Raw genomic sequence first — 22,688 nt, 5'->3', positions numbered from 1 at the left:
ATTGTTGAGGTCTACCAGAATATATTTACATTGTTCAATGTTCCAAACTCACATTGGTTTCTCATACAGCATCTCTGTATAGTATGTGTATTCACTCTCTGTCCTAAACGGCTTGTTGGAGCTCCTGCCCCCCCCCCCCTCCCTATGAGCCCACTGTGCTCTGATTGGTCAGCTCGCCCACTCTGTTCTGATGAGTCCACCATCGTTACAGCAGAACATCAGTGATTATGTGTTACAATGGCGTTTGTTAGCAACCAGGAAATGACCCCAGTAATGACAAACAGATGAGAATGCTGCGTGGGGTCTGGGTGCCGTGTTGGAGGGACGTTGCGGGGCTCTCTGCTCCGCCCTTTGAGGCTCGAGAAGCGGACAGTGTGAGCTGGATTACTGGTGTCGTTTCCTGGTTGCTGCGTAGGGTCTGCGAGACAGCCTGGCTGTGAGTTTGTGTGTGTGCTCAGGCTGAGTTCAGGCTGAGTTTTGTTGTGTCTCGCTGTCTCAGGCTGAGTTCAGGCTGAGAAATCCGCGGAGTACAGCGGCTGAGAAAAGATAAGGCTGAGTGAGTGTGTGCGTGTGAGGAGCTCCACGGATTGGTCCATTTGGACCTGGGCATGGTTACGTCACCATACTCAGGAAGAAAAAAATAGAAAAAGAAAAATCTGCAACGAGGCGTTCTGGGGCAGCAACCAGGTATTTTCTGTGTTAGAGTTTTACTCATTACAGGGTGTACTTTGAGGGTTTGTGACTTTGTAGACCGTTTACATGCAGAAGCTACATAACACACAAGGGGACGGGTAATAACTGGAAAAGCATGACATGGGACCTTATACTAAAGTTTTTACGAGCCAGTTAACAGAGGAAAACTTTCTTCATGCAGAACATCCATCTGTTTGCAACTCACATATATCATATATATCAATATTCTAATTACTGTATATATACTATTCTGCACAGTTTCTATTATTCTGTCTCTATTATATTCTATTTTATTTTTATTTACTTGTACTATTTTATCTGTTTTATTGTGTTGCACTGTTGGAGGAGCCTGTGACCTAAGATTTTCATTGTCATAACTACACCGTAGCTATGCACATATGACAATAAAAGCCTTGAAACCTTGAAACTTGAAACATCTTAATCCCAACAGTCATATCAAATCAATGGTGGCACCTCTGGTTAACAGTTTCTGTAATGAGAAGAACACAACAAAATTACTAACATGATTAAGAGCAGATTATATTGAAAAACTACACCCAAAGGATCATTCTGATTCCCTTTGCGCATATGTACTTATGTCACATGTTAAAAAGCACATCACATTATTTTTAGATACTGGCCCCAATGGTAAAGTGTGGATTTCTTGCAGGTTAAACATCTGCTTTATATTTGTATATGTTGTTTTAATTCTAAAAGGTTTGATATAACAAAAATCCAAAATAACAACTATATGTTCTGTAAATACTGGAGTCTATGTTCAGGGGCGGCGCCAAGGGGTAGCTTGGAGTTGCTATAGCAACTCCAACAATTGGCCTAGAAACGGCTTAGCAACCCCATTGTTTTGTTATGAAAATGTATCTATATATAATATATTTATACACATTCTCGCGAGATCTATCAGGGGTCATTGTAAGTTAAAGCGCAAACTGTTACTTGGCTAATGTTGTTATAATTCTCAGTATGTGAACACAGATCGAAAATGGAAAGATTTCTTACAAGTCAGCGTAAACGGCCGCGATCTCCAACGGAGCCGGTCCAGCCGGAAAACCCTGTGTGTGTGTGTGTGTGTGTGTGTGTGTGTGTGTGTGTGTGTGTGTGTGTGTGTGTGTGTGTGTGTGTGTGTGTGTGTGTGTGTGTGTGTGTGTGTGTGTGTGTGTGTGTGTGTGTGTGTGTGTGTGTGTGTGTGTGTGTGTGTGTGTGTGTGTTTGTGTGTGTCTGTCTGTTTGTGGTGTGGTGATGAGGTTAAATGCCACAGCATGCCAGTTGAAACAGTGAACGATCGCTATTGTGTACGCTTAGGGTGTAATGCAGCGACGTGCAGTCAGGGGAGGCAGGGAGGCAGAGCCTCACCTGTCATACTCCGATGTAACGGAAAAACAACTAAAGAAAAACTAAATAGTAATAATAATAAAATGTCTCCACTGATCTGTGTTGTAAGTGTGATTTATGTATGATTAGCTTTTTATAGTCAAAATCAGCAAATTTGCCGAGCTCCGCTACGGGAGCGATGAGAAGTGAGGCGGGACGTGCTCTGCCTCTCGTTAGCCCACAGTAACTTGCTGGAGCGCGGGCACTAATTTAGCGCGGGCACTTAGTTTGTGAGCGCGCTCAAGCCAGTTACTGTGAAGTAAGGTGAGGCACAGATGTATGGAGGACGGAACATGACTTAAGTATAAATAAATAAATAAATGTGTAAATAAATGTATGAAGAAATACAGGAATAAATAAATAAATACGTAAATAAATACAGGAATAAATAAATAAAATAATAAATAAATGCATAAATAAATATGGAAATAAATACACCAATGTATAAATAAATAAATAAAAGTCGAAAATAAAACAGAACACACGTTATTATATATCTTTCATATATTTCTACATTTACGCGACATACATTTATTTATTTATTTATTTATGTGTCCGTATGCTAATGAGGTGGGCGGTCCTAACCTCAGTCTGAAGCAGGATTCGCCAATTGTTGGAGCCAGGCAGAAGCAAGAGATTCGTGGCAAGTCACATCTGTTCATTCTGTGTACAGTGTACACCCACGGCAACTCGCTAATAATGGCTTTTTTATAACCCATAAATAATCCTTACAACTGTGGATAAACCATGGATGTATAAAGATAAGGGCTAAACAGTAAAGCTCCTGCATTCGAATCAGCGCGGTTAGCCAGGCGTTAGTATAGCCCTCTGCCAGAAATGATCACACACTCCTGTAACCAATCCTGCTTCAGACTGACGTTAGGACCGCCCACCTCATTAGCATACGGACACATAAATAAATAAATAAATGTATGTTGAGTAAATGTAGAAATATATGAAAGATATATAATAACGTGTGTTCTGTTTTATTTATTTATACATTGGTGTATTTATTTCCATATTTATTTATGCATTTATTTATTCTTTTATTTATTTATTTGTGTATTTATTTCAACATTTATTTATTTATGTAATTATTTCGTCATTTATTTATTCCTGTATTTATTTATTCCTGTATTCATTTATTTATTTACGTATTTATTCCTGTATTTCTTCATACATTTATTTACACATTTATTTATTTATATATAATGTTCCGTCCTCCATACAGATGAGCTCTGCCTCACCTCAGAATGCGTCACCCCACAGAAACTGGCTGGAAAGCGGGCCCTAAGCGCATGCCTGTTACCATCTCACTGTAGGTCACCAATGTAATGTTTGTAGATCCCTTTATTACATTTATCCTCGCCATCCATAGTCTCTAAATAACTTATTTCACATATGATATTTAGGCTCGCTGGGCTCATCATACAACGGCAATGAAAAAAGCACCAGGGGAGGCAGCCATAACCTCTGCCGCACTGAAGGGGGCGCACGTGAGCCCACAGGTTCTTGTTGCTACTGTAATTCTACGCAGAGACGGTAGACGCAAACAACAAACTAGACTTTTGAAACTACAGGAAGATAAGGAGGACTTTTACAAAAAAGTAATAGAGATTGTTGTCCAGAAGGATAGCATGGACTTCATCTTCAAGTCAAGGTAAGACCACATTTGTAATGCAAATGGGATCTTACTAAGAAAGAACAATCCAATATTTAGATTTTGGGTATCCTTTTGTTGAACGGTCTGTTTAAAATGAATCGAAGCATCAGACTAAAAAAAGCTTTTGAAAATAACCGAATATTTCGATTAAGGTCAAAATATAATATTTGTAAATCTGACTCAGTGAGTCAGTGCCTCACCAGCCATGAACCTCACCGCACGTCACTGGTGTAATGGTATTATACACAAATATTGTAGGAGCACAGAAACAGTGTTCAAATTCTGGTTTTACAAACTTATTTTGGTTGTGCTTACCTTGCAAAGTAATGTTATAAGTGTCAAAGGAATATTTTAATTTAAATATTAATGATAATATTGTAGCGTGTCCAAGTTAATAGTTATTTCAGTTATCAGATGTGCACAGTTTAGTACATTTGTAAAGTTATTTAAGCAATGTTGTTGGCGGGAGTTAGGGAGAGACCGCCCCTTCCAAGTGTGTGTGTGCGTTTTCCGGTGTGTGTGTGGGAGTACGAGACGGTAGGAGTTGTGTTCGAGTGTGGGGATTGAAAAGTCATAATGAGTGTATTGATTGGCTCTGTAAGGCGTGGCTGTGGCCGTCAATACCATAAAATAAAGAGAACTTTTTCGACATTGAAGGCTCGTGATCTGTGATCTTGAATAGCGGTGAACGCTACAATATGAACAGGCTCGCGCTTGGCCCACTGGTATTGTTTGTTTATTTATTTTGAAAATTAACTAGCAACGCCATGCTGTCATAGCTAAGCTACTGCCGCCCATGTCTATGTTTGTTTATATGTCGGTCGTTGGACTACAAAAATCATGTATTTTAAGATTAGGAAGCTAAACTCACCCCTCAGGGACCTTACTACGTTGAAAGGCGCGTCCACTGCTGTCCGTTCGCCAGCTGAGATTGACATCAGTAATCCCCTGTTGTGCCAGTCTCACTTTCAACTGAAAGTAAAAGAAAGTGTTAGAAATAACATAATCCTTCATTCTTACTCTTGTTATTTGTAAAACCTTTTACCTTTTCCAGAAGAGCATCGCTAATTTTTGAGTCAGTGAGGTCGACATCAGAGCGCACCGTCATTCTTATTACAGTCTTCTTCACTTTAAGACCTGCATTACAACACAGAATAATGTTAGTGAACAATGTCAGGCAAAATACAATGATTTAGTGGAAAACAGTAATGGAGTGTAGGTTATTTAACCAAAAATGTAGTTTCCAATGGTCATGGGAGGATATGTCCCGTCACATATCAAAAATCTTAATTTTAAACATCCCATTTTTACAGTTTTAGTTTGAAATACTCATTACAACCTCTAGAAGCATACCATCCAGCAGCCAAAATTAAAAAATTAAAAAGTGAAAGACTAAATGTGGGGAAAAAAAGTTGTGCTAGGTGCAGTATAGGAGGAAGGCATTGCTATCAGCAGACAAATACCTCTGAACGGTTCTCCTTGTTCTTTTTAATTAAGATAATAACACATAAACAATCGTAAAGTATCAGGTCTGGTTTGGCCACTCAGAGAGATTTGAATGAAGTTGTAAAGAAAGATTTTCTTCTTAATAAAATGACGTGGTGAATTTGCTACCAAACCACTACAAGTAATGCTTATGTTGTTGATAATATAAAACATAAGGATTATAATGCAGTTTTATTTCCATTATTCCAATATTAATAACTTGAATAACTTAGGTAGCATGGCTCAGAGTCATGTATTTAACTAGCGTTTCAGGAACTCACCGCCCTGACAGACAAATGCAGACTTCTTGTTGCAATCGGCTCCAACCCAGCGTCCCTGCTCTGCAACAGAAGCACAGTCTCCCCCTGAATCTGAGCCACTCAGCCAGTTCCTGAAGGAGGTTTCTCCTCCATCAGACCACATCCAGGCATCATCGAAGAGACCGATCCACATACCATTGTTCCATGTTTTGGCTTGATTGGCAACAGCTGTATTATTCAAGTCACTGCTTATATAGGCCAGGTCGGTGTGTTTAGTTCTGCACTGCTCTTGACTCTCCACCCAGGTTCTTCCTCCTTGGTAAAACACAAATCTCTCTGTTCCATCTGCCCGGGCTAAAGAGAGATTCAGGGATAGGGCACATATATATTTACGTTTATTTTATCAGCAAACGAAGCAGGGGTCTACTGAGCTCCTAAAGGGACATGGACGTAAAAACAACAACAACCTTTTCGTGCAAACAAGAGCTGTTTGTTTCGGCACTGGAGTGCACCAATGACGCATGCGTGAACAATCAATCAGTCAATCAAGTGATCATATTGTACATCTCTACCCACATCACATATAGATTGAAAATGTGTAGTCTGTTCTGTGCGCAAGGCACGAGGCAGTTTTAACCAAAATAAATGCTTTTAAAATGTCATTAAAAAGATGTCCAAGTTTGAATTATAACTCAAATAATTCCTGTAATGTAATTTCCACACATTAACACAAGGTTCTGCAATTAACTGGTGGTCTCTTGTGTGCGCCATCCCCGCCGGTAACTTTCTTGTGAGCACGGGAAACTAACTCATGCGCACAATAACGCTTTTTGTGTCCATGTCCCCTTAGGGCCCGTAGGGGTCAAACAAGAAAGGGTTAAGAAAAACTGCTGTAAGCTATTGCTAACAACATCAACAAAAGTAATAACTTCTGTTTTTACATCTGGATTTGTATTAACTCAGCCAGGGAGTTTGTGTTTGATATTTTTCAGCAGGATTACATTAAAAATATCCAACAATTTTCGATAAATATTGATTGAAGTTACAGCATGACCAGTTAAACCATTACATTTGGGATCTGATCAGAATCACACGGCTGATATTATTTTTCGGTTATGGAAACGCCCTCTTGGAGGTCTGAGCGCTCAGGGTGCTCTTCTGATTTAAGTTGTTTTTAAAGCTTATTTTATCACAACTTTAACATCTACTACAAAAATCACACTGTGTGCAATTTGCTTACTTTCATAACACGCGAAATCTCTTTCAAATCCACACGGTTTGTCATACCACGTGCCTAGAACCCACATCTCTGCACACGGTTCTCTGCCTTCGTTGCCGTTGGGTTCACCATCGTTCCACCTGGTAAAGTGAGCTGGGCCCCTGCCATCGGACCACATCCTCCTGCGAGTGTTTCCTCTTCGAAGCCCGATCCAGCTGTATGTCGCATTACTGCCAAGCGTGTTGACCAGATCGTTCTTGTCGCTCATGTTGTTCACCGTGGCCAGGTCGGTGTACATTAATCTGCAGAAGCTCTGAGCTTCATACCAGGTCATGGAGCCGTTGATGAGGTGGTACTGCAGAGAGGCTTTGGGCAGAAGTTTAGGTGGTTAACAAGTTAAAAAAGAGCAGGAACATTGAAAGTCACAAACAGGGAATCGGGATTTCCTGAATTACAGCAGAATCAACACTTACTGTATCACAGTCTGAACACAAAACAGTTAGCATTTTACTAGAGGAGAAAAAGTGTTATTTAATTCAATTCCTCTGTTTTCATTGCCATTTCGCTGCCGTGGAATTCATGGTAAAAACCTGCGCTGGAATTATTGGATAAAGTTAGGGTGGGACTTGGTAATGTGCTAATGTGCTTTGATTTTTCATATAGGCAAGTGTTGATGTTTTGATGTTGAAACTTCCTATCTGGAACTTTCCTTGGATGCTTGAATTTAAAACGATAATTTTTAAATTATTATTATTATTATTAATATGAAGACTTTTTTTGTTGAATATATAAATATTATCGTGAATGTGGATAAATACTGTATTTTAACAATACGGTATTCTGTTTTTCACATTTGTTATTTTTTATTTGTTATTTTTTTTAATCGGTTCGAAATAAAGATTGAAATGAAATGAAATGAAATGCTTCACCATAGCTTTCCCCAGCTAATGCTGCGTTGCATTATTCTTTCCCCATTGGTAATTAATCCCAATGCAACGTACTGTCAGAAAGGTTGGTGTACAGGTAGGTTGAAAGGTCTACTTTAAATTAAGATTTCTACTGCAGTCACAGTTCAAATGTTGAGCAAAACAGTTTAACCAAGTGTACACCATTCTTTTGGGGATTTTAACATACATGTAGTTTAACCTGTATTTATAGTTGAAAGTTGTAGTATTTAATCCTGATGCAAATAAGAACTAGGGAACAACCAATTTAGGCTCATGTGGGACATCTCACTTCTTTAACTTGTCTGGTTTTATATGACAAAGACCACTTGATGATTAACTGTGATCTAAAAGTTGTTAATCTATCACCAGGCGGTGGATAAGGCGGTACGTTTTACATTTTCTAACTAAGGCAAAAACATGTCCCGTGACGGTCTAATTTCTGTCTTGGCCAAATCGGTCCATTTTATTAAAACAGTCGATAAAAATAAGGTAAAAAGCATCTAAGCAGACCAAAATTCTCAAGAAATGTTTGCACAGTCCTCACATTTCTGTTATGCCAGTTGTCTCACATGATTAATAATAAAACAAAGAGAACCTGTTGCACATCAGCCAAGAAATAAAAATAAAGTTAGTTCAGTACTTACTCAGGGCAGACATCATCTGTGACAAAAGGACCATCCCTGTGAAAAAAGCAGACCGTTTTTTTTCTCACAATTCAACAACAACCAAGTTAACATTAGTATTAAATGTGCTTACCAATGAAGGGGATAACACCTTGCAGCCACACCATTTTATCTGTGAGACAGAAGACAGCGCACATAAAGTATATCACAAAGAGAACATGGAATACTTTAATAATAATTAAGTTATATCAGAGTAATGACCTTCTAACAATGTACGTACAATAGCATATACTGTATATTATTCCACACAAAGGGCTTACCTCTCTTCCTTCCACATCCAACTCTTTCCAAAGTTTAGATTGTGTGATAGAAATATTTATTGGCAGCTTTGTCACTGTTTCAATGTCACTTCATGCAAAAATATTTCCATTAGAGAGTAGGGAACACATTTGAGTATGAGTCGCCCTTTTGCATCCCGTGCTTTAACCTTCACCTTGGGTTGCACTCCTTTTTTGTTTGTGTTTGTTCTGTTTTACTGAAGTGTTGCTTTGTGTATCTTACCAATCAAATTCTAAGACAATTGATTGAATTTGCATTTGTAGATGCAGAAGCCTGTGTTTTAGGATATTAACGTAACCTTGAAACCTACAAAAATACTCAAAACGTTGGCCTCTTGTTGTTATAATGTAAGTGTTATGTAATCCAATGCACCTGACATTTCCAAGCTCTTACAAAAATATATAATGTATAGATGGACCGTCTGTGGATATGTTTTAATTGTTACTAAAAGGTTCTTAACGATGTGCAAGCATGAATGTGTAAAGATTGAGTTTCAACAAACAACTGGACATAAAATACAACAAAACCCAACAGGCATTTCTTTGGAAATCAATTCGTATTTATTCACAATCAGTATTATAAGAATTTAATGGGCAAACAGATACACATTCCTGACCTCAGAGTGCATCCTAAATAATCAAGTGTGTTGACAGTACATGGCAAAAAGCAAGTAAAATACTAACTTTTCCTCCAGTTACATTGAGTACATTTAAAATAAGAGGTTACAAATTTCTGTTTACAATCCTACTCTAATTTTCCCGTTTATTCCCTCTAGAACATATATTCCTGTCAAAATAGCAGGACTCCTTTTTCACCAAATACACTTAATGGAGAAATGGCAGCTCACACACACTCTGTAATCCGACTCCCTCCACAGGGAAACATGTGAAAAAGCAAAGTAGATGCACATTTAAAACAGATGTTTGCATGTTTATCTGTCAGGAGCAAGCTTTCAGAACAAGCCGCAAACCTTAAAACTTAAAGGTCAATTATATTGAATATGACCCGAGGTTGCTCAGGCTTTATACAAAAGTTTTTACAAGGCAGTTAATAGAGGGAAACTCTCTTCACTCAGAGCATCTTAACCCCAAGAGTCATATTAAATGAATGGTGGCACCTCTGGTTAACAGTTTCTGTATTGAGAAGAAGACAAATAAATTGCTAACAAGATTAAATGTTCCTATACATGTATATTCTTAATTAAAAGCAGATTATATTCAAAACTACACCCAAAGCATGATTCTGATTTCCTTTGAACATATATGTACTTATGTCACATGTTAAAAAGCACATCACAGTATTGTTAGATACTGGCCCCAATGGTAAAGTGTTGATTTCTTGCAGATTTGCTTTTAATGAGTATACAGTATGTCGTTTTTATTCTAGGAGGTTTGATATAACACACATCCAACATAACATCTATATGTTCTGTAAACACTGGAGGCTAGGTTTGTTTATATGTCAGTCGTTGGACTACAACGATCATGTATTTTGAGATTAGGAAGCTACACTCACCCCTAAGGGACCTTTAACTACTTATGACGTTGAAAGGCGAGTCCACTGCTGTCCCTTCGCCAGCTGAGATTGACATCAGTAATCCCCTGTTGTGCCAGTCTCACTTTCAACTGAAAGTAAAAGAAAGTGTTAGAAATAACATAATCCTTCATTCTTACTCTTGTTATTTGTAAAACCTTTTACCTTTTCCAGAAGAGCATCGCTAATTGTGGAGTCAGTGAGGTCGACATCAGAGCGCACCGTCATTCTTATTACAGTCTTCTTCACTTTAAGACCTGCATTACAACACAGAATAATATTAGTGAACAATGTCAGGCAAAGTACAATGATTTAGTGGAAAACAGTAATGAAGTGTAGGTTATTTAACCAAAAATGTATTTTCCAATGGTCATGGGAGGACATGTCACGTTACTTTCTTAAAGGGGACCGATCATGCAAAATGCACTTTTTGATGTCAGTTATACATAAATATGTGTCCCCGGTGTGTCGGGGAACTCACTCAGCGTCAGAAAATAAAACCCTTTCTCTTTTCCTCCGTACCCAAATCTTTTAAAAACGGGGCTACAACGAGCGGATACAGATTTGCTGCCGATATGACGTAATTTCGGATGGTGGACCCACAGAAAGTTGCTATCAGAAACAATGCCTGACGTGTTTTGGACGTAATATGGTCGGTGTTTACATTAGCAAGCCTCGCTAACACTCAGAGCTAACCTGTAGTGTAGAGCACTTGTGTTTAAAAACCAGGAAATAATGCTGTTCCATACTGTTTCAGAAATAATCCTTGATGTGGTTTAGAACAGTATGGCGTTTTATCCCAGCAGAATTTAACTTTATCTCCGGTAGGATTCTGATCCAACACACTCTCACTCCAGCGTCCAGGAGCGACGCTTGGTCAGGGTCCCATGGCGTCCAGTTGTGACGCGCCGAGGCTCCTTCAGCTTCATAAACGGACGCAAAGAGCTTTCAACTGATTGCAATGTATTCCCATCGGCGTCGGTATTTGACGCTCATGGAAGCACGGCATTCGTTTGTGTCGGAGGCTGTTAAAGGCAATGTGAGCGTCCATTCCCATTGGATAACGGAGAATTGTACACCCGGAAGTAAGTATTCCCCTTACTGTCGATTGATTTGACAGTGATATCTCCACTACTCATCAACTCAAAAACACCAGATTATCCTTGTTAATTACACAACATTGATAGGTTTTAGTGTGTTCACAGCTGATAGAAAGGGACACCTACTGGTTAAAGCACGTTATTGCATTTTATCATTTTATTATTAGATATTAATAGGAGGATGTGCAAAACAGACAAACTAATAATGCTTTATTTAAACATTAAAGAATACTTTAGGTTAAGGTCTTCTTTTGAATAAGAAAAAAGCTTTGGGGGTATAGAAGATGAATATGGAGGGATGAAACCCTCTGATGGTCACACATGCAGAGCACACAGCACACACAGTGACATTTGTATCTACAGATAAATATTAAGCCTGACAAAGTACTTAACGTCTAATATATTGCTTTCCTGCAATGTTAACTATGTTTAAGCACTTATTTTAACTGATATTATACATATGTATTATACTCTTATAAGATGTATGTACACCTCCGACACAAACGAATGCCGTCCTTCCCTAAGCGTCAAATACCGACGCCGATGGGAATACATTGCAATCAGTTGAAAGCTCTTTGCGTCCGTTTATGAAGCTGAAGGAGCCTCGGCGCGTCACAACTGGACGCCACGGGACCCTGACCAAGCGTCGCTCCTGGACGCTTAGGGAGTGAGAGTGTGTTGTTCTGATCAGGCATTAGCTCTGCCTCCTCTTTTTTTTTTTTTTTTAAAGCTAAGGACCAAAAATCCAAATTTCTCTAATGGCGCATTTCCACCATGGCGCGGAGCGCGGTTTAAGCGTGCCGTGTCGTACCCGTTTTTGGTTGCGTTTCCACTATGCCTAGTTCCGGCCCGGGGCTACTTTTTCACCTTTTTTCTGGACCGACAAAATCGTGGTTCTATCGGGGCCAACAAACAGGGCTGAGTCGGGCTGAGTTTGCTAAACTAGAGAGAGAATCGCTGGCAAGGGGGCTACAACTACAACAAGATGAACATATTTGACCGTGATTTAATTGTAATACACGTTTCAAAATGATGCCGAAGTAACAACATACTGATACCGGTTAGTAAAAACCATGAATTAATGCTTTGACAAGTCTGCAGACAGACGGCAGGCGAAAAACCTTTTAAAATGCGTGTTGTCTAAATGGAGATCGGCTAAGCTAACGTTGTATATGCTCCGACCGTCCACACTCACAACAACGGCCTATACAGACATCAGGGATGCAAACTTGTCACCTTTCGGCGAAATTCGCCGTTTTGAATCCAAAATAGGTCGTTTGTGTGATTCATGTAGATCTGCAATAAAAATATTTTTGGGGAATGGGGGGGGTCTGGGACCCGGAGTAATCTGCGGCCGCGAGCTGTTATGTGCCATCATGACACGCATGGTGTTCTTTTTTTATATATTATAATGAAGCGCGAGCTGTGTGCTCGAGTCTTCCTGCCTGTCGGCTCTACTCCGCGATGAGGGTCTAGCTTCAGCAGCTACATTACCTACGGGTGCGTTCGTTAATATTAACTGTGCGGTCCGGAGTCACTGTGGCACAGACTGGACCGCTGGTGAACAGCTGTTAGAACGGGCCGTTCAGGTGTTCAGATCAGAGCTCCCTGTCGGAGCGGCAGAGCGTGATGTGCACTGAAAAGTGTTCCTGTCGCAATATTATCGTTGAGCTAGCTAACTAGCATACATTGTCACTATCTGCTAACGTTAGCTTTAGCCTTCGTTTTCAAATAGTTTTTTTCATAGGCTATAAACGGAGGTGGTATAAGTATATATCTTGTACTTGAGTAAAAGTAGAAGCACTCAGATCTTGTACTAGAGTAAAAGTAGAAGTACTCAGATCTTGTACTAGAGTAAAAGTAGAAGTACTCAGGTCTTGTTCTTGAGTAAAAGTAGAAGTACTCAGATCTTGTACTTGAGTAAAAGTAGAAGTACTCAGGTCTTGTACTTGAGTAAAAGTAGAAGTACTCAGGTCTTGTACTTGAGTAAAAGTAGAAGTAGAAGTCCTGCATTCAAAATGTTCCTCAAGTAAAAGTATAAAAGTATTATCATCAAAATATAGTTAAAGTAGCGACAGTAAAAGTAGTCATTGTGCAGATTGGTCCATTTCAGAATAATATATATGATATGTTTTATAATGATTGATCATGAAAGTGTTCTCAAAGCTGGTAAAGGTGCAGCTAGTTTGAATGACTTTGTATACTGCAGGGTAGCTTGTGGATTTACTCCAGGTGGAACTAAAGTCTGATTTAACACTTGATTATATTTCACATCATTTATCCACATCTGTAAAGTAACTAAAGGTATTAAATACATGTAGTGGAGTAGAAGTACACCATTTACCTCTGAACTGTAGTGGAGTAGAAGAACAAAGTAGCAACACATTGAAATACTTAAATAAAGTATCTCAAAATTGTACCCAAGTATAGTACTTGTTGAGTTTATGAACTTAGTTACTTTACACCACTGGCTATACAGATAGAAAGACTAAGCCTTGCACAGAGGCATGAAAATACATTTTCAAAATGCTCAACAGTGCTGCCAAAATTATAAACTGACTGCTACACAATTCAAATAAATGCTTTCATACATTTCTATTAGATGTGACTCTTTTGTTATTATTAACTGCTTTAGTTGTTCTGACTGCTAAAATCCTCTGTTATTCCTCATTTTAAAGCCGATATTCCGTGGGGTCGGGGGGCTCGGATCCTTGTCACCTTTTTCATACCTGATGAGTTTGCATCCCTGAGACATAAATAAACCAGCGACTGTATTCGCCATGACACAGACAGTCTGTGGTTTGTACTTGTTTTACTTTTGTCTAGTTTCTGAACAGATATGAGGAGCTGTGAGCTTGAGTGCTAACAGCTAACAGCTGATGTTGTTTTTCTGGGGTGCTCATTGAAGATGACGTCACGGCTCCGCCTACACTGCGTTACTATAGATACTACCCCAGTTCCTAAACTGTAATGGAAGCGCAGCATTAAAGTGAGCGTGGCCTAACAAGGCCTAACAAGGCCTAACAAGGCCTAACAAAACGGTACTAAGTCGAGCGAGGCCTGCGGTGGAAATGCGCCATAACAGGGCTGGAATAGAGGGATATGAGGGATGTCTAAAATGCATGATCTGTTTGTATTTTGAGCAAAACACATCATAGACATGTTTGTATATGTTTTTATATATCTGAGAACCATGATATATGCCTTAAAATAGCATGATAGGTGACCTTTAATTTTAGACATCCCATTTTTACAGTTTTAGTTTGCGTTTCAGTAACTCACCGCCCTGACAGACAAATGCAGACTTCTTGTTGCAATCGGCTCCAACCCAGCGTCCCTGCTCTGCAACAGAAGCACAGTCTCCCACTGAATCTGAGCCACTCAGCCAGTTCCTGAAGGAGGTTTCTCCTCCATCAGACCACATCCAGGCATCATCGAAGAGACCGATCCACATTTCGTTTTTCCATGTTTTGGCTTGATTGGCAACGGCTGTATTATTCAAGTCACTGCTTATATAGGCCAGGTCGGTGTGTTTAGTTCTGCACTGCTCTTGACTCTTCACCCAGGTTCTTCCTCCTGGGTAAAACACAAATCTCTCTGTTCCATCTGCCCGGGCTAAAGAGAGATTCAGGGATAGGGCACATATATATTTACGTTTATTTTATCAGCAAACGAAGCAGGGGTCTACTGAGCTCCTAAAGGGACATGGACGTAAAAACAACAACAACCTTTTTGTGCAAACAAGAGCTGTTTGTTTCGGCACTGGAGTGCACCAATGACGCATGCGTGAACAATCAATCAGTCAATCAAGTGATCATATTGTACATCTCTACCCACATCACATATAGATTGAAAATGTGTAGTCGGTTCTGTGCGCAAGGCACGAGGCAGTTTTAACCAAAATAAATGCTTTTAAAATGTCATTAAAAAGATGTCCAAGTTTGAATTATAACTCAAATAATTCCTGTAATGTAATTTCCACACATTAACACAAGGTTCTGCAATTAACTGGTGGTCTCTTGTGTGCGCCATCCCCGCCGGTAACTTTCTTGTGAGCACGGGAAACTAACTCATGGGAACAATAACGCTTTTTGTGTCCATGTCCCCTTAGGGCCCGTAGGGGTCAAACAAGAAAGGGTTAAGAAAAACTGCTGTAAGCTATTGCTAACAACATCAACAAAAGTAATAACTTCTGTTGTTACATCTGGATTTTTATTAACTCAGCCAGGGAGTTTGTGTTTGATATTTTTCAGCAGGATTACATTAAAAATATCCAACAATTTTCGATAAATATTGATTGAAGTTACAGCATGACCAGTTAAACCATTACATTTGGGATCTGATCAGAATCACACGGCTGATATTATTTTTCGGTTATGGAAACGCCCTCTTGGAGGTCCGAGCGCTCAGGGTGCTCTTCTGGTTTAAGATGTTTTTAAAGCTTATTGTATCACAACTTTAACATCTACTACAAAAATCACTCTGTGTGCAATTTGCTTACTTTCATAACACGCTAAATCTTTTCCATATCCACACGGTGCGTCATTCCACCTGCCTCCAACTAGCATCTCTCCACAGGGTTCGCTCACTCCGCTGCTGCTGGGTTGAGATGGATACCACCTGGTAAAGTGAGCTGGGACCCTGCCACCGGACCACATCCACCTCTTCGAAGCCCGATCCAGCTGTATGTCACATGACTGCCAAGAGTGTTGACCAGATCGTTCTTGTCGCTCATGTTGTTCACCGTGGCCAGGTCGGTGTACTTCAATCTGCAGAAGCTCTGAGCTTCATACCAGGTCAGGGAGCCGTTGATGAGGTGGTACTGCAGAGAGGCTTTGGGCAGAAGTTTAGGTGGTTAACAAGTTCAAAAAAGAGCAGAAACATTGATATACACACCACAAATTATATCAAAAAGGAAGAATAAGGGTGTTCAGAAGTACTGCAGAATAAAGACCTACTGTATGTCACAGTCTGAACACAAAACAAGTGGAAAAAGAGGAATAGTGTCTAGAAGTAATGCAGAATCAACACCTATGTCACTGAAAAAAACACAGAAATGCATCTAAGCAGACCAATATTTAAAAGTTATTTTCACACAGTCCTCACATTTCTATTATGGCTGTTGTCTCACATGATTAATAATACAACAAAGAGAACATGTTGAACGTCAGCCAACAAATACAAATAAAGTTAGTTCAGTACTTACTCAGGGCAGACATCCTCTGGGAAAAAAGACAATCCCTGTGAAAAAAGCACAGCGTTTTTTTCTCACAATTCAACAACAACCAAAGTTAACAGTAGTAGTTATTTAATTTGCTTACCAATGAAGGGGATAACACTTTGTAGCCACACCATGTTATCTGTGGGACAGGAGAATAAAAATGTCACAAACAGCGCATCACATAAAGTATTTCATACAGAGAAAGATTACAAAAATTAAGTTATAACAGAGTAATGACATATTTTGTGTGGGATACATTTTAACAAATTACTAGTACAATAGCCGACTGTATAATATTTTAAACACAGCCTTACCTCTTCGTTCAACAACCAACTCTGTTTTGGAGTTCATGCAAGGCTTTGTCATTTTTCTAAAGTCATTTTATGCAAAACGCATCCTTTTGCGCAGAGGAAACAAGAACACATTTGGTTACAAGTTGTCCTCGGGCATCGGGTGCTTTAACTAGCTCCTTTGGTTGTTTTCGTGTTGCTTTGGTTATGTTCCAAAACTAATTCTTAAACATTTGATTGAATTAAAATAATTGTTATGTGTGTATGACTCACATGCATGATATGTTCAAGCACTTACAACTGTTTAATGAAATGAGACTAAGTATTGATTGACCGTCTGTCGGAATCTTTTACATCAAAAGGTTCTCAGCTTTTAAAGAGACCCTATTGTGCTTTTGGGGGCTTCCCTCTCCTGTAGTGAGTCATATAGGTGTGTTGTGCATGTGAATCGTCTGCAAAGGCTAACATCCCAAAGTTTCTCTTCCACACACAGAAGAATGTAAAAACGCCTCCATTGGACTCTTTTGTTTACTTCTGTAATATATTGAAATCAGTAGGTAACACAAGCGCTTCTATTGGCTAGCGCTCCAACACATTGTACGTGATAGGCTAAGGGGCGGGACATCTCTAAGTGATTGACCAATCACAAAAGAGCCGGCCAGCTAACCAATCATCATTACTCTGTAAAGATTTATGTGGACATAAAATGAAAAAATAACACAGTGCTCAAAATGGGCATTTTAATTTATATGTTTATTTTTATTCACAATAAGTATTAGAAACATTTGAAGGGGCAAATGATACACATTTCTGATCTCAAAATGCATCTTAAATAATCAATCAAGTATTAACCATATTCATGCATCATTTTGAAATGCAAAAAACGGCTAGCTTTGCTCTTTCATTTTGTAACAATTAACTTCTTAATTCAACAGTACATGGCAAAAAACAACTAATATACAATGCTTTTCTTCCGGTTACCTTCAGTAAATCAAAACAAATAGGTTTAAAGAACTACATTTTTTTACGCAAGTACACAAATTAGTTCACATTGTTTAACTTCAGTCCATTCAAGGTAGCAGGACTCATGTTTCACCTCCTCCAGGTGAAGCAACAGATGTTTACATAGTTATCTGTCAATAGAAGGCTTGAAAAACAAGGCCCTAAAACTAAAATCGTAAAGGTCAATTATATTGAGGATGACTTCTAGATGTTTGGGCTTTATACTGGAGTTTTACAAGCCAGTAACCAGACAAACTCTCCTGCAGCACATTTCTAAACTGAGCTATTCACAAAGGCTCCTCACACAGAAAAAGAAAAGGAATTATAAACACATCAAAATAAGAAATCAGTACCAACACTAAATGCACAAGTCAAACTAAAAGTTTTAACTAAAAAATCATGATGTTGTTCACATGTTCAATTTCAATAGCCAAAAAAAGTAGGTTACATGTAAAATGTTATGACACCTTGCTTAGACACTGTCTATCTAGACTTATATTATATAGTATATTCTTACACACAACTTACATTTGAGTTTGACGTCAGTTTTTAACAAATGTCTCTCTGAGAGGGTTACTTAAACATATACACAAATACAGAAGTGAAAAAGCATAGTGTACAACTTAACAAGTTAATTCAATGGGAGGTTGTTTTGGTTGTTTTTGTTGTCCGGACATCTTCCAGTTGATCTTGAAATCAGTGATTCCCATGTTTCTCATCTTTGCCTCCAGCTAAGAGAGATACACAAATTTTTCATTATCAGTTCATCAAACAATTATTCTTTTAATCAACTGAAATGAATATGTATTGTACAATGAGGGAAATGCACCAAATCCTTTTATTTGAAAAAAATGGTTCTACTATTTTAGTTTTTTTCCCACTCTCTAGATAACCCTAACCCCTAGGATTAACGTTTGTTCTGATGGAGGAGCCAGCTACCCGCTATAAAAAAGTGGCGACAGATAACCCACAAGTACCAACAAAACAAATAGATGTATTGTCTGACCCCCTGTAGCACTTACTGTAGCAGAGAAACATAGATTTGGTGTCGCAGGACCTGACGTTCCATTTCCTGTCGTAAACATGAGCGCAGTTGGGACCCTCTCCTGAAAGGGGTTGTTCCTGAGACAAGTATCTGAACGAGGAGTAACTCCCGTCCGACCACTTCCAGGAGTCTTGAAAGAGGCCGATCCAGGCCAGCTTTCCTTCCGGCACCATGCTCTGGACTTCCTGGTTCTCCGCCTGGTTTCTCACACTGAGCAGGTCTGTGTGGTGTTTCCTGCAGTAGCCTTGAGCGTCGGCCCAATTCATAGCTGTTTCCACGAGAATCTTGCTTTTGAGCGCGCCTGTTCTGCCTGTGAACACAGAAAGAATCATGATGCACCAAAACACAACGAAAACCTACTTGTTCCTGGAATAAAAGAGCATTAGCTTTGAATATATGTTGATGTGTGCATAATATTTTCCTTCATATTACCATCAAAGCATAGGAAGAAGTTAAGTAAGTCACACTGCAGGTCTCTCCATTCTCCCGTGTGTTGTATGCCTGCACAGTCCTGGGTGGCACTCTCCAGATTGGGTTCACCAGCACCCCAGTTCCTGAACTCAGCTTCACTCTCTCCATAATAACCTGACAGAGACCACCTCCAGGTAGCAACGTCTTCATACAGCCCAATCCAAAAGTCGGAGTAACTCCCCATTTTTTCCATGACCCTATACATGTCCTGAACGTCGTTGATGGTGGCCAGGTCAGTGTGCTTCTCTCTGCAGTAGCTCTGGGCTTCAAACCATGTTTTGGGTTCATCGGGAATGAACATGTAGTCTCGGCTACAGGACACATCGTAGCAGTAATCTTTAACTGTAATTTGATTAGAAAATGCAAATATGAATGCCTGTTACACATCATGCTCTATTCAATCAGTAACAATTTAACGAGGAACATTTTCAATTTTCATTCAGTAGGTGATTCGATCTTTGGTTTTAACAAGATACTGATGTAAATGACAGTATGGTCTGCAAATGGTGAGCCTTACAATCCTGGTTGGATGTTTGCATTGTAAGGAGATTGTAATACAGCGTTATATGTTTACCATGGGGCGGGGGCAGCTGAGGGAATCTGTTTTGAAGATTTTCCAAAGTGCTATAGACCTCAACCTCGCACAGAGGCGGTGCTACGTCATGATGGATCACAGTCACATAGCGACCCACAATCCCACCACAATCCAGGGTCACCAAAGAATATGAACTACTGGAGATGACCTCACAGCTGAAAAAGATAAAGAAGAAGAAGTGCTTAAAACTCTGCTTGATTTACCTTTAAACTTCATTTATATAATTTCAAAAAAATGTCAACCCACGAGACAAATTATGAGAAAATGGTCGAGCTATGCATTCGTCCAACATTGTCCAACAATATATTACCTTGTGCCGTCTACACGAACATCATAACTGTAGCAGCAGTCGGCGCTGTAGGCCAGTTGGACTGCAGTCACACTGTAAGGAACCAGTAGATCCACTGTTACCCACGGACCTGGCTGCTCATTGGCTACGATGCAGGTGGAAGACCGATTACCATCAATGACTTCGCTGGCTACACTGTTTTCCAGACTTGAGGAAGAATGAAAAGCCAGTCCTCTCAAAGCCACGTTTTCTAGTGAGGGTAGAACAGAACCAAGAAAAGCATTCTTTCCAGGAAGAAAATATAACAAAGGCTTCTGTTTAATTTCAAGTAAACAATGCAGTCTTGAGGTTTAGGAGAAGTCTAAACAGCCATTATCATTTGGAGCTTACCAAGCAGAGTACCATACACCTCTACTTCACAAACAGTCAAAGTCTTCTGTAGACCAGGAAGGTAAACATGTACGAAGCGTCCATCCATTATTCCACATTGGAAGTTGTATTTCTGCTCTCCCTCTGAAACGGAGATGATGGCACACCTGAAAGAAGGAGGAAGTTTAAGGGGAGAATGGAAGGTATTAAAGGTCACCTATTATGCAAAATCCACTTTGTCCTGTCTTTTATACATAAACATGTGTCCCCTCTAAAGAGACTCTGAAAGTTTCAGGAACAAAGATTCTCTCTCTTTTTGTCCTGATCCATTTCTATAAAAACCTGTCTGAAAATGAGCTGATCAGATTTTGGCCACTTTATGATGTCATAACGATTTTTTGGCTTGAGTAACCATTAGCCATTCCACCTGGATTTGTTGTCAAAGCACTTCAGATATTCATTGCTATCGGGATGTTAAGAGCATTCCATGGAATATAACAAAAAGTGTATCTCGAGCCGGTTTCTCAAACTTACCTACCCCACCTTTAATGTCTCTTTTTACTCCAGTACATTTTTGACAGCTGTCGTTTTGTTGCCAGATTAAGATTTTAAATAAAAATACTATGCTTACCAATGGTTTCTCATATGTTAGCAGTTTTAGATAAAAAAGGGCATTAGATAAAAGTCATTTTCAGCCACAGAACTTTGCATCAGGGACGTGCACAGGTACGGGCTAATGTTGCCTGGGCAACGGCCCGTTTGGTCTTTTTGGCTGACCTGCCCCTCTGGAGAGAGCGAGAGTTTGTTTTTCTTTTTTCTGTTGTGGGCGAATCAATATGATAAGCCCACAAAGTATTGTAGCGTCTCGCTGCATGAAACACACTTTGTCAGCGCTGTCATCTGCCGGTGCGTTAATACCACCTCAGTGTCGGATTTTGGAAACTTGATTTTGAGTTGTCTCATGGCAGTTAGGGTATAAGGGACAAACTAGGGGACTTTACTTCCTCTTGATACCGTCGGTTATTTACAAAAAACACCTAAATATAGCCTACTTGTTATTGTGCTTCTGTCTTTCTCTGTCTTTTCATCTGTAAACTCCCTCAACGGGGCCGCTCGCTCTCTTTTCTTGATTGCCCTCTCACGGGTGAACAGTTCAATGTCCCGCTTCATTGTAGGATTTCTGCCATGTCTCTACCACTTTAGTTTGACCATCTATGTTATTAAGTTATGGAATACTAAATAAATAAGTAATTAGATACCTTACCGTTACTGACTGCACTCATAATGATAAGAATAAGAATAATGCGTATTGAACTGGTTTCATTAATTAGTGAGTTTATTTAAGGTAATTAGTTAGAGGCCCTATTTTATCAGTATGTCTGGACTGCACAGCAGTTACAATGGTCAAACTACATTAGAACAGAATTGTCCCGATTTTGTCTTTATTAGTTACTAACATTAGATATTTTAATGAGATATGGACCGCAAAGCAAAACATTTCCCTAGTTTTCATTTTTAAAATCAAGTCACCGAATGCAAGTAGTCGCCTTAGCTTATTTTGTTATGAGATGTGAATTACTGTTCAATTTAGTTGATGTAATAATCGTTTGGTTTCTTTTACATTAAAAACAAGATACAATTTTCAAAAGGTCTTATGTTTTTTTTCGGGGGGGGCCCTTTTTCCAGTTTAGAGCAATAGCCCCTTCAAATGTCTGTGCACGTCCCTGCTTTGCATTACTTCTTTTTACATTCGTATCACAAATCGTATGGTGTTAACACGGGACATTTTACTGCAGGACAATCCCTAGACATTGTTGAATTGTTACTTATATTATAACTTAAGGGTCTCAGTATTTCTTCCATCCATGCTTTTCATACTAAACAGTCACTTACTTGCTTGATGAGTTATCCTCAAACTGAGAAGTAAAGCCCCTGCGAAAACAAATATATATCTAATGAAGTCTGATCAATACACAATTATAGTTTCCATGTGGCTAAGAAATACATTTTAGTTTCTAGATGTGGCCCAGTGACAAATCTGATATGTCACCATCTAGGATCTAATCTGTAAATGAGACATATGAAGTTAAATAACATGCTTTCTATAAATTAAAGGAATGTAATAGTGATTGTATCCCTTTTTTTGAATCAAATA

Source organism: Trematomus bernacchii, unplaced genomic scaffold (assembly GCF_902827165.1).
Source record: "Trematomus bernacchii unplaced genomic scaffold, fTreBer1.1, whole genome shotgun sequence".
Classification (NCBI taxonomy): domain Eukaryota; kingdom Metazoa; phylum Chordata; class Actinopteri; order Perciformes; family Nototheniidae; genus Trematomus; species Trematomus bernacchii.
The sequence above is the reverse complement of the archived record's forward strand: the minus strand, read 5'-3'. Positions refer to the sequence as shown.